Source organism: Pholis gunnellus, assembly GCF_910591455.1.
Source record: "Pholis gunnellus genome assembly, chromosome: 17".
In the NCBI taxonomy this organism is placed as follows: Eukaryota; Metazoa; Chordata; class Actinopteri; order Perciformes; family Pholidae; genus Pholis; species Pholis gunnellus.
Genome location: NC_136544.1, coordinates 2,097,559 through 2,111,936, shown reverse-complemented (window position 1 = coordinate 2,111,936; position 14,378 = coordinate 2,097,559).

The window sequence follows — 14,378 nt, the reverse complement described above, 5'->3', positions numbered from 1 at the left end:
TGGGACTGCACTACATGCTGCAACACCTCAACCCCCCCAGGGACATACGCAAGGGTTCTGTTTGTGGACTTCAGCTCTGCGTTCAACACCATCATCCTGGAAATACTTCCACCTAAACTCTCCCAGCTCACTGTGCCATCCTCCAGATCTCCAGATCTCTCATCCGGCCTCAGGTTCGCCTCCATCAGCACCATGACCACCAGACGTCTGAGCAGTTATTTCCCTAAGCCATAACTCTCCTCAATAACTCCTCCTAGTCCCCCCATTTCCCCCCGACCGCCAGGTACGCATTGTCGCCTAATCCCCCACCTTCCCTCATCCCCCCACACGCGCTTGCCCTCACACACACACACTGTATGGTGTACAACCCTCTACTATGGACAGTACAATATGTACAACACTTGACATGATATAAACAGTTGAGTGTAGCATTTTATCATTCTTAACTGTGCATAATTATTGTATTTATTTTTCTTTACATTTTTAAGGTAACCTTTTAAACGTTTACCTTTTAATATCACGAGTCAAATTCCTGAGGACGTTGTACATGTGGTGAAGAAACCGTTTCTGATTCTGATTCCTCCTCAACATTCACTTAATCCTGGCGCATGGCTGGACTAAAAAAGTCTTCTGTAAGGTTACTCAATACATCAGTGATACAGCACTAGTTAATACAGGCAAATGTCTGGTTTACCCCCAAACCCCTCCACACCCCTTGAAATAAGGCCCACACTTGTGGAGATGCGTTCCGTGGTCCACCGATACTATACTTCCCATTATGTAACTCACTCATGAGTACCCCCCTACCTGGTAAACACCAACGTCTTCCAAACACCACCTCCAGAGCTCAGAAAGGATTAGTGTAAACTCTGAGTTAGTTAACCCTGAGATAAATTAAAATCTGGTTTTCCAGTTCCAGAAAGAGAGGTTACTTAAACTCTGGGTCAGTTGCCATAGTAACAGACTATGTGAACATAATCTGCTTGCTGGCAGGTTATCTTTACAAACCCTGAGTTTCTCTCTGTCTCCTCTTACAGGCACACTGTTTCATTTCCTCATTGACTCAGTCCATATCAAAGCGGTTTAATGTTACTAGATGTCAAAATCAGAATCCTAGGTTGATGTTAGTTTGTTAGCAAGTTACAGCTTTCATGTGCTGTCAGTCACTTATTTGAACAATGTTTTTTTTCCCTCTGCCCTTCACATTTGAATACTACACCGATTCAAGTCACGCTCAGCTCAGAATAAAACCCCTGCTTGTCCTTGTGCAAGTGTAAGGGATTTTTTAAATATAGTATAACGCCCTGACTTGCACGGACAGCTGTCAGTTGATATCAGCTGTCACTGATGGAACATAATTTGTATAGTATTGGAGATTATAAATTAATACAACTGCGTAAGCAGGATCGTGGTGTAGCTGTAGAATGTAGTTATAAAGTAAAGCTTTTTTAATATGCCCCTTATAGTCTGATATGTTTAGCAGCATTTCAATGTGTTTACTTTGACTACATTTGCTAAGTATAGCTGAAATTAAACCACTGAATGCTGTTGAGTCAAGATCCTTAAATATGTTGTTGGGACTTCACCATGTGGTTGAAACAAAGACATGGGGTGTACCTTGGATTTCAAAAGCCTAAACTGGTTTATACTTTGCCAACCCCCATCAGCCGTTAAAATCTCATCTATGTCTGAGATTTGGTTCACATCACAACTCTGGTGCTGCATTGGAGATGGCCACAAGAACCCCAGGAGTCCCTGTAATACGGCCATGAAGTCATCGGAAACTATAAACCTATTGCCTGCTCCATCCCATGTGATTCGATTTGTATGAAAGGAACAACGTTGGTGCTTTTAAGAAAAACACGAAGAATAGTTCTACATTCGCTGGTCGAACAGTGGATTGTTTTGACTCCCGAAGGAGGAGCGGATAACTTACCCCGTGCTCTCCACTTTATCTTCTTGACACTTATTAATCTTGACTGTTTTTCTTGGTGGAACTACAAATTGGAAAACAATCACTGAAACTAAAGTTAATAACTTTCATAAACTTATGATATGCCAAATCAGCATTGAATGAATACAAGACTCCAGATGTGATTCCTTCACTCAAAGAATTGGTTAAGATTTTATCAATCAAAGTCACTGACTTTTCTGTAACTCATGTGCTTTATGAATAAGAGGGAAAAAGTAGAGTAAAGAATATTGAGAAAATCCCCAGTAGGAGTATGTAGTCTATTTTTTAAAAGATTTATATTGAAATCTCCTAAAATGTAACAAAGTTTATTGTCATCGTCTATCAGGTCAAGATAACTGCACAGACTTTCATTGAAAACTTTGTTGGCAGTCAGGTGGGCGATAAATAGCACCAACAATAACATACTTTCCACCAGAGAGCTCTAAAAAACAGATTCCACCTCATCCCTATCTGACTTCAAAGTGAGATCATCCCTGATTTTTTATTCATAGTCACCCTGAATAAACAGAGATACTCCACCTCCAGATCTATTCTCTCTTACATAGTGAACTGAATTGTATTTTGGTATTTTAAAGATGTTTCTAGAGTCCTCAGTAAGCCATGTTTCTGATAGGGCAATTACTGAAAAGCAGTCACTGAGGGTATCAAAAGGCTTAAAGGTCTGTCCTTCCAAATCAGATTTGTTGTAGACCATAGTGTATGTAAAGAATCATGTATAGAGATGCATGGTAAAAAAAAAACATCTTAAAAAAAGTACTTAATTCATTCCTAATGATGGAGACTAAGGAGCCAGACTGAACATTTCTTTGTTGATGTGGGTTTCGGGTAGGGCTACACAATTAATCGAATTTTAATCGCGATCACGATTTTGGCTGCCACGATTAAATGAGCATGATCGTCTGCGATATTGACGTTTAAAATACGTGCTCTGCTACATATCAAATCAAGCGCTTCCTCAATTAACAGTCAGCCAACCACCAGGGGGGCGAACGAGATGAGAGCTGTCATGCGCGCACCCTTCAGCGGCAGTCTCAAAAAAAGTTCTGTCTGCAGTCGACTCAGTGGAAGAGTAGAGAGACAGACAACAGACAACAGAACAGAGAGCAGTGTGTGGGTGTCGTGTGAAAGGTCAATCAGATGTCAGGAGCAGAAGGCGAGGCCGAGGAGCTAGTCCCTCAAAAAGGATCATCATCCGTTGTCTGGAGGTTTTTTGGATTTAGGGCAAGTGATGTTGACCAGGAACAAATCATATGCACAAAGTGCGATAGAGTTGTGTCTGCGCCGCATAGCAATACAACCAACTTGTTCAATCACTTGAAAAATCACCACAAACCACAGTACGACGAATGCATGAAGGCCAAAGCTAACGTCAACGTCAACCCAGAAAACGATAACAGCGACCCTGCATAGCGCGACAGCATATCCATCCACCTCCCAAAGACACGCTGAAATAACAGATGCAATCGCATTTCATTTGGCCAAAGACATGTGTCCAATAAATACTGTGAGCAATGAAGGCTTCAGAAAAATGGTCAAGACACTAGACAAGAGATACGTCATCCCCTCGCGCAATTATTTCTCCAAACAGGCATTACCTGCAATGTATGAAAAACTTCGGGGGGAAATACAAAGGGATGTCACAGCTGTCGAGTATTTTGCGACTACGACTGACCTATGGTCAAGCAGAACAATGGAGCCGTACATGTCCCTGACAATTCACTACATCGACGGTAATTTTGCAATGAAGAGTCGATGCTTGCAGACGTCATTTTTCCCACAAGACCACACAGGAGAGTCGATTGCCCAGGGACTGAGGAAAGCGATGGCCTCTTGGAGCTTGCAGGAGGAGAGACTTGTCTGCATTACAACAGACAACGGAGCTAACGTCGTCAAGGCAGCTTCTCTGAATAAATGGACTAGGCTCCAGTGTTTTGGCCACAGGCTCCATCTAGCAATAGGTGAGTAAGATCAATAATAAAAAAGAAAACATCTTAAAAGAACACGTGAAAATAAAACATTAAAAAGGAAGAGTGTATATAAGGTTTTATTCTGTGTTTTAATTTTACATATGAATCTTTTTTAGAGAATGCAATGAGAGATCCTCGGATTGACCGTGCAGTGGGGATCTGCAAAAAGCTTGTGAGCAGTTTCTCCTACAGCTGGAAGCGTAAAAAGAAGCTAGCACGGGCACAAAAGGAGCTGAAGCTTCCAGAGCATGCACTGAAGACTGAGTGCCCCACAAGGTGGGGATCAAGGCAGGCAATGATAGCAAGAGTCCTGGAGCAGCAGAGGGCCATCTCTCAAGTCTTGTCCACTGTCAAAAAGGCCCGACACCTCATCCCAACATGGCAGGACACTGACGTACTGGAAGCCATCAACAAATCCCTCCGCCCTCTGGCTGAGTTTACTGATGCGCCTTCCAGTGAGAAGTATGTCAGTGTTTCCTTTGTCAAGCCAGTCCTCCACCTTTTCAGCTCCTCTATCCTGAAAGTGAACGATGATGATCCAGGCCTAACAACCACCATCAAGACCAAAATCCTGAGCTACCTGGATGAAAAATACAAGGATCCTGGGACACAAGAACTTCTTTTACATGGCCTCTGCTCTTGATCCACGGTTCAAGTTGAGATACGTTAGTGTAGACAGGGTTGGACCAATCCAAGCCAGACTTACTTTTGAGATGGCTGCGTCTGCGAGCATGGTTAGTAATTATTGTGATTACATACAGAATTTATTATAAATTAATGAAATGAAGTGGATTAAAATGTGCTATGAAATCAAGTGATTTAATGTGCTGTAATCTACTTTAAGGATATGGATGTTAAATATGTTTCATTAGATTACATTTGGCATTCATATTTTATTTACCATCCTCTTTTCAAGGAGATGGGCCCAACTGATCCCCACGTTGAGACTGCGGAGGATGCACCCAGCACTTCAAAGAAAAAGAAGACCTTGGGAGCTTCTTCAAGACCGCAGAGAGAACCACACCAAGATCCTCTCCCCACCAGGAACAACAAGCTGTAGCCTCTGAGCTACAGTCTTACATACAGTGTGCCAACCTTGACAGTGAGGAGGACCCGCTGGACTGGTGGAGGGAACACCAGAAACTCTACCCACGACTCTCAAAGCTGGCAAAAAAGTACTTGTGCATTCCGGCCACAAGTTCCCCCTCAGAGAGGGTCTTTAGCACTGGGGGAAATGTAGTGACCTGCCTTCGCTCACCTCTCAAGCCAGAAAATGTCGACAGGCTGGTGTTTCTTGCCAAAAACCTGTAGACCTTGTTATTGCCTTTTCTGCATATTGACAGATCATCAATCCTCCTGTTTGAAGAATCAACTATGATCTATACACGTTTTGTGCCGTGTTGTAGAAGTCTTTTTGATGGTCCAACAATTCACACACTTGAGCCATGGCGACATATTCCTCAGTGGCATTGTTAGACGCTTTGGGTGGCATGGTCCGGTCCTTAGGCTTCAAGGCCCAAAGATAAGCAGGATGAAGCCAGAAACCTCCACAAGATACCAATAATGTCCACAGTTTTGCTGTGGAGTGTTGGTTGGAGACTTCTTTGCTCAGTAGAGTACTGGGATTTTAGTTCTAGGTAGGACTCCTCAGATTATTGTTGGATAGAAAAGCCAACCACGAGATCCAGAGCAACACAGCAGCGGCAGCAGCCATCTGCATTGCAACAGTGAATCGTTATCATATAGATGTCTTCAGGGTCAGGATGTTATGACAAGAAGAATGAAAACACTGAACCACATGACCTCTCCACCATGGTGACTTGGAAATAAGACAGACTCTTTAGAGTCAGAGCTCAAGCCCACCATCACATACATAGAAGAAAAGAGGGCGAGACAGAGACAAGAACATAATGCACACAGGGCACAGAAAGAGACAAGAGGAGGGGTTAAATTTCCTGGAGGATGAAAATCCAGATCCAAACATTGAGTGAGACAGTGACAGTAGGGAGAGAGAAAGAGGTCCTAGAACGGCCAATGGTCCAGCACAGAGAAGCCTGAGTTAAGAGAAAAGACAAGGAGGAGACACTAGAGAGAGACAGAGTGGGGCACACAGATGTGCTTGTGGGACATAAATGAACAGAGGGTTAGAAAGATGCAGTGATTTTCAGAAGGTGTACAGTATTCTTGCTGGCAGGACAAACGTGGACTAAAGAACCAGATTGAAGATTCATTGAAACTGAGTCCGATCTGCCGGACAGATATTGGTAACCGGTACAAGCCTAAAGTAATGAACGAATGAGCAAATAACTGAAAATTAAGGTGAAAAGTTGAGTTTTAAGTTTGGATTTAAAGGCCTCAACAGGCAGACTGTGACATTAGAAAGAAGATTACTCCAGGGGAAGGGGACAGGATAAGAAAAGACCCGGCTGCCTGCTGACTTGTTTTTAACTCTGGGGACAGACAGGAGCCTTTTATTTTTTGAGTGGAGAGTCCTGATTGGAGTATAAGGTTTAAGAGATCAGAAAGGAAGGAAGTACCTTATCAAAAGCACCTTAAAGTCTGATCTGACGGATAGGGAGCCAGTTATCGCAAGTTAAAACTATTTGTATATATATAAATATTCTAGTTTTAGTTATGATTCCAGCTGCAGCGTTCTGACCCTTCAATTCAATTTATTTTTGTATAGCACACAATCAAAAATGTGCCTCAGAGGGTTTTACAATCTGTAGACATGCGACATCCTCTGTCTTGGGACCCGCACATCAGAACAGGAAGAACTCCCAGAGAAAAGAGGAAGAAACCTGTGGGAGAGCAACAGAGGAGGGATCCCTCTCCCAGGATGGACAAAAGTGCAATAGATGTCACGTGTACAGAATGAACAACCTCTTGCACCCGAGAGCCCCAATTGGGGGGCTGTGGGGGGGGGGGGCAAAGAGTACACACATGTAATACAAATCACTTCTGAGAACGAATGAAATATTTTAAAATATTTCAAAAAACTACATGACGAAGACACCAGTGTCTTCTAGTCCCTACACAAACAAACTGAGCTCCGTTTATACACCTTCACCCTCTAATTAGCCCAGACATACCATCTACAGGTAAGAGATATCAATAATAATTTACAAATAGTTACAATCCCTATAAATAGAGTAAATTATAAACATAATTTATCTAAATAAACAGAGCAACACATATCTTCACTTCCCCCCTACCCGCTTCCTGTAGTTGGTACTTCCCGGAACAATAAATGGGTACTTAATTAACCCCCAGGGAACTATTTTCCACATCTCAAACACTGTTCGCAGCATAGGTAACGGTGGTGCGTTGTTACACTAGTTATTCATAGCAGACAAGCAGGCCTCTAATTTATTAGTGTGAAGGACAATTCACCTTTATAGGCACATACAGCTGAGTATCATCAGCGTAGCAGTGGAAATGAATTCCATGACTGATGAGTATTTGGCCAAGAGCTGAAATATAAAGAGAGAAAAGCAGACAACCAAAAACAGATTTTACATCAGAAAATGTTTGTATTATTATATGAAATCTGCCGTGTTCAGAAAAGTCAAATTTTTACCACACGAGGGACACTAAATGGATTTTTCAGGATCTTGCACGATGCAGTGATCTATGGAGTCCCAAGCTGCCCGAGATCCAGTAATAGAAGCAGAAGTAGAACCATAGTATGCAGAAGAGCATTCATCTTTTTAGTGGAGTGGCAGGTTCTTAAAGCAGACTGACAGGTTTCAAATATTGTTAAATATATGGGCTGACAGTTGCTGAGACACAACGCTTTCTGCTACTTTAGGAAAGAATGGAAGGTTAGAGACTGGTCGATGATTACATGTAGACCATGGATCATGGTGTGCTTTCTTAAGCAGAGTTTTAACCACAGCAGTCTTAAAGCTAGTGGGGACAACCCTGAGTTCAGGAGACTAGAAGGAGCTGTGTTGGCGAACCAATGTGATGAGTAGTAAATACACAGGACAGGCTAGTGTTGCTTCAAATTTAATTAGAAAGTGATGTGATTTCTCAGGAGAGACACTTAGAGCAGACCTTTAACCCGCGTGATAGAATCAAGTCAGAAGTTCTACCACTGGAGTGAGGGGTACCATGTACAAGTTGAGTGAAACCAAAAACATCAAGGAGGGCCAAAGAGGCTCTGAGACCTTACTCAGGGTAATACTGAAACTACCAACAATTAAAATATATGTGTATGTGTGTGTTATTTACGCTGATGAGATTTTGTTTAATTAGGTCGCTGTGTTTAAGAAACATTTTAATTGTCCTCCACTGAACTCTGATCATTTCCCCAGCTTCGAGGTGCAATGAATTAAAGTTTAGCTGGCCAATCTCCTCGTAATTGCTCTTGTATATCGTCCACGGAAAATACATAAAGACTGTATCACTCAATTCATGGACTTCCTCTCAAATACTATACCCAACTTTAATTAACAGATTCTTGATGATTTTAATATTCATGTGTAGTGGACTCTTTATGGACTTAAAGACTCCATGTGACAAAAACTAAATTTGATCTGATAATTGGGCCAGATTAAAAGTTAACAGATAACAGAAGTCATTAATCGACTTTGGGACACTGGGAGACTGTGGCTCAATGATAGAGCAGGGTTGTCCTATCAGAGGATCGGGGGTTCGATCCCCGGCTCCAATAGTCAATGTCGATGTGTCTTTGGGCAAGACACTTAACCCCAAATTGCTCCCGGAGTTGTGCCTATGGTGTATCAATGGGTATGAATATTAGATAGGTGGCACCTGACATCAATGAATGAATGGATATGAATGACATGTAATGTTAAAGCGCTTTGAGTGCAGTTGGAAGACTAGAAAATCCATTTACCATTAGGAATCACCCACTGAAGACCATTAATGCCCATGGCCACATATTTAAGTCTGGCAAAAAAGAAAGAAAGTGGGGGAACATAGACATTCTTGGAGCCATGCTGCTAGCATGGCTAAAAACTTGACAAAGGCTTTACATCAGAATCAGAATCAGCTTTATGGATTACATATGAATTGAGTAAATAAAAATACTTCCTAGAATGCATTATGTCATCTCAAAATCACTTCAGAATCTTCTCTTAGGCCTTCATATGTGTTTAGTGGAATATTGGATGTAAGGTTTTGGTCACAAACTCACATACTCACAGAAATTAGCTGCATGTGTTTAGCTGACTCATGCGTTTAGTGTCAACCAGATGAATAACACTCTGCATGAATTGGCCAGCTTTCAGCTTTCTTTTCACTGCAGCACTCTCCCACATAGACCAACTCCTTGAAAAATAGGACTACACCTCAATAAGATAAGATAAAATAAGATAATCCTTTTAGTCCCGCAGTGGGGAAATTCACAGGATCACAGCAGCAAAGTGGACAGTGCACACAAGATACAGAGTAAAAAAAACAAGAGCAACAAGTAATATAAATAAGTAAATAAGTAATAAACAGTAAGAGAATAGGGTTTTGGTTCAAATAATCTCCCATACCCTTTATTCATACTGAATAATGTAGTAAGTGTTTATATAAGGACTGACCTGTATTTAAACATTCTAGCCTCTTCAACCTTTGTATATATGTGAGTATTTCAGAAACAAGGGGTCTCATGTAAGAACCTCACAGGTTTGTTCTTAAAGCTAGGGTGGGAAATGTACTTTAAAAAACTTTTCTTTTTATATTTGTTGAAATTCTCTTCACATCCTGGCAGCATTAAATAAATCAGATGCTTTGATAAAAAAACAAATAAAAAAAATCGGATATCTATGGCTGGTGCAGGGGTGTTGTTCCGACGGCCCATTATTCTAAAACCCCACTCGTTCCGAAACATTTCCCATTGGACTAAAAGGCCATCTGTCCAGCTTGTTATCCCTGAAAGCCCATTGCTGCAAAAATACAGTCTTTCTGCAACAAACAGAAGTACATGGCCAATTATTATGCAGAATTATGCAATTATGAAAGGCAAAAAATATCCTGGTGGTAATATTTCTTGCCCTTTAGGGCTTTCTGTCAGAAAGGGTCGATTTTAATCCAAGCCATGATCTTTTCCTTGACCTAACAAGAAGTTTTGTTGTCTTCACAATAATAGCGTACAGCCGCTACGGGTGCCTTACAACCGGCCTGGCCATCGCTTACAGCTACTACAAGAAACTTTCATTGGTTGTGGACAAAATCAGAAGTGTTTCCAAGAGTCCGCTGGCCTGGTTGTGGTTCTCCCATGCCTTCCTTCCTTTCAGCAGCCTGGGCCTCCAGCAGCATGGTGTTCGTGTTGACAACCAGCAGGGACAAAGCTCTGCTCCTGCAGGAGGAGCTGCTACTGGCTGGCGCAGAGCTCTCCTCCTCCCGTCGGAGCTCCCGACTGCAGGTTAAAATTGTTAGCAAAGCCGGATTTGGGTCTCTCCGCATTGGGCTGGTCTCTGCCGGTGGCCCTGCAGGAGTCTGAGCTGAAGGAGTTTTTGGTGAACCTGCATGATTTCATCTGATTTTGCATAGAATCCGACCCATTGGCACGGATGACAATCATTCAAAGTAACGATATAGAGAAAGACAATCTTTTTGCCGATGATCTTGTTTACTTATGAAGGTCATATAGAGTCATCACTATTATAATGAGACCGTTTGCTGAACAGTCTACTGGTAAAATCATGCTTCATTTGTTCATTTAATTGGCAGTATGCAGACTGGAAGTCACTGCATTTTCCACAACAATGTCCTGCAAATATGAATTAATAATAATTAATAGTTAATACAATACTTCGGTTAACAAATGAAGGGATTCTTCCCACATTTTTTTCAATGGAAAGAGGAGGTGTTATGTTAAAAATAAATATCAACTTTTCTTATGTCTGTGAAACTGTAGTAATGTTGCTGGTATGATCTAATGTGTACGTGTAATGTACAGTCAAGTTATACGTTTTCTTTGCTATCTTCTATCTTTGAGCTGCACGCGGAAAAAAATAGACAAGAACATGAACCTCTTGAATAGACAAAGCCGACATGCAGCTGCTCTGCGCCTGAGCCGCTCTGCTCATGATGGCCGTGTTGTTGCTGCTACCTGTATCCATGTGCTCATCCAACCCATCACAGGCACAGTGGAGGGATTTTCTTCATGTACACAATGCGAGTTGCTATATGGCAGAATGGTGCTTTTCCTGTAGGCTTTCTGCTCATGCTTGTTCATTCCAGAGAAGTAAAAAAAAGTGTGGTTGTAATCCAGCATTCATGTAGCATTAGCAGGCTATATATATCATCCAATGAGCCATTGTCCGCCCACTGCCAACAATATGCTGGACTGCAGAGCCCTGAAGCTCTGCCCCCGCCGCTGCACAGAGCGCTGTTGGCTTGCTTATTGAAAGTTTATCGATATTGAACGTGTGCCATTCTCAAATTGCACCAAATTTGACAAAGCACTCCCTCGGGTCTAAAGTCATACACCCGCCAAGTTTAAAGTAGATCAGATGAGTGGTTCTAGAGATATGTATAAAACACACAGACGGACAGTCTGGCAGACAGATTCCTTTTTTTAGATACAAATTTTCAAAGCTGTAACGATTTACATTTTTTTTAATTCAAAGATTTTATTGAGATTTTCCGAGTGAAGATTCAAATGTCTGTCATTATATTTTATGATATCATCACCCTAAAAAAAATGTCATATATATGATGTTGTGCTATTGTGGTTGTATGAATTGAATCTATGGTGAAACAAATATGGTTTAAGGAACGATATTTTGTCAGATAAAAAAATGTATTTGGAAATTATACCTTTTTTTCATACGTTTTGACCCTCAGCCTGAGGACTGACACAGGACTGAGACTCAGAGTTTGCCCTATGGCTCCTACTCAGGTACAGGTAGCATTCATGAAGTTAAAAAAAGTGATCGAAAGATGCTTGTGCAGTTAAATATTTTTGTTGAGTCAAAATTAAAACACTCATGCAAGCAAACTTCATAGGAAGAATGAGAGTTTTAGGATTAGAATATGAAAATGATATTGTATAGCATCCTGCAGCAGACCTTCAGCTGCCATGGACACACACATTCACTCACACAGTTACATGTTCATTAGAATGGGTTTGAAATAATTAATTGAAGGACTCGAGGTCTAGTAGTCTTTAATTCAGGTTTTAGTTGTATTTTTTGACCTTGTATTAAAAAAATGTTTAATCCTTTTCTTTAATGTTGTTATTATTGATATTATAATTAGTAGTAGCAGTACTTATTGTTAGTTGGTTTCATAAACAACACGGCCTGTATGTATTTTGCTTAATTATTTACTGATAAATCCCTCAGCAACATGCACTTAAAATGTAGAATACATGCAGTTATTCATGCTTCATGAAGTAAATAATCTTAAGGATAATGAAGCTTATACATAAGCTAGTATTGCCTGTTCCCATTAGAGTTTGGAAAGTCTAAATAAATTGTAGAAACTTCCTGAAAACTGTCTCCCCACTATGTAGCGCCAGCAAACATTTCAACCCAGCTATTCCAATTTACTCCCATAATTGGCTGTCTGTGCAGAGAGAAAGTGGTCATATCTCAGGGTTTTGCAGAGCAGGTAGAGTCTGTTCCTTCATTTAAACAGCAGGAATAAGGAATGCCGTCCTTGTGGGTGGAGACTAAAGGACAGAGAAGAAACCTCTGCTTCCTTCCCAGCTTTTAAATGTGATGCATGTTTTCAGATTTTTCAAGTAATCTACTTTTTCTAGATGACTCTGAGAGAGACACAAAGATGGGACAATCGACAACATCAGGAGCAGGATAAACCTCACCTCCAACTATGACATTTCCCATGACAGATTCCACACCAGCCAAAGGAAACCTGGAGCAGCCGGCCACTGGAAAGAAACCAGTCTAATCAACTTTGACAGTACATAAAAATGAAGAGGAGCGGGCACTAAACCCATTTTGATACCCATTACCACTGCACTCACATCATAACACTAGAGAGGATGAAAGACTGCAAGTCACCACTGTCACAACACTCTCACTGGGTACTGGTCTTCAGCCTTTCCTGTGAGAGACACAAATCCGTTAACGTTGAAAGGTTTAAAGCAATCATCAGACACTTTTGAAGTGGTGGACTGACCACCAATGAACACTGTTTTAATGAACCCCGCTCCCTTCTGCTGCTTTGGAGCTTTCAACTGCTGCTTCGAGGCTGTGCTGTCACCAATCAAATGAGCAGGATAATGACGATAGAAGTGGGGCACACCCAAAAATGTGACCACATTGATGTTAATGTATGATTTAATTTGTGATTGTTTATTTTTAACGATTTAATATGTAGAACATGATTTTAGGGATTGAAGTATTAATTGCAGAGTGTAATCTAAACATGTGGACCGTACAGAGGGACAGTAAAGAATTACAGCGCCTCAGGAGGAACTATTGACACCGGAGCAGTTGCGTGCAGGTTGCTTTAGGGCAGTGGTTCTCAAACTGTGGGGCGCGTGCCCCTCTAGTGGGGCGCAGCGGTATTGCATTATCTTATTTTCTCATTGCACAGCTACTGTCTTCCTCAGTTGCTCTGCATCCAGTGCAGCTTGTTTTAAGTAGAGCTTTTATCCAATCAGATTTCACCTCTGTGTCTCTAGGTAAGAAGAGAGGCCCCAGGCCTGCAGACTCACCAGTGCCTCCATGTGCAGTTTAAGTGAATGGGGACGATATTGTTGATTGTCATAGTGTTCAACCAATCAGATCTTTAGTTTGACATGTTGGCCGTATTCTTTGACATGTCAGAGCCTGCTAGCTGGCCTATAAGCACGTCAGGAGCAGCTCTACAGTGAGTTGCAGTATGTGCTGTGATTGGTCAGTGGGCGAGCACGGGACTATTGTGAAACGAAACTTACAGCAGAGGCTTAGTCGGAGTAGTAAGAGTTCAAATTGAAAGATATAGAAGAAATTATGATATTTTTTTAATTTTGCTTGGTGTAGATTTTTTCTTTTCTTTTACCTAGCTTTGTTTTTTAACACTAGCTGAAATTGGAGGAGAAACAGATTTGTGAGTTGGGATTTAACCGTGGGATTAAACTCTTTGTCAACAAAGAAAAGAGGATGTGATCAGCATTTGGTAAGTCACCTGGTTAGTTTTTTTACATCTAATATCTGAATGGCCCTTGAGTGTGTAACATAATGCGTGTTGCTGCTGTTTTCCCGTTAAGCTAGTTAGCGTAGCCTCCCAGAACACTTGCGGAGCCCCAGCTATTTATTGTTGTGGTTCTTTTTGTTCCGGTTCAGAGGTCACACAGACCGTTGTCTCCTAGTGAGCGCAGAAAACATTATATTTCCTACAATTTAAGCTTCTGCATTTTCCAAATGTACTAGAAGTGATGTACACGATGAATGGCTTGTATGAATCAGGTAGTCCTTTTACTACCATAGCCATCTGAAGCCCATCACTAATATGCTCCTCTG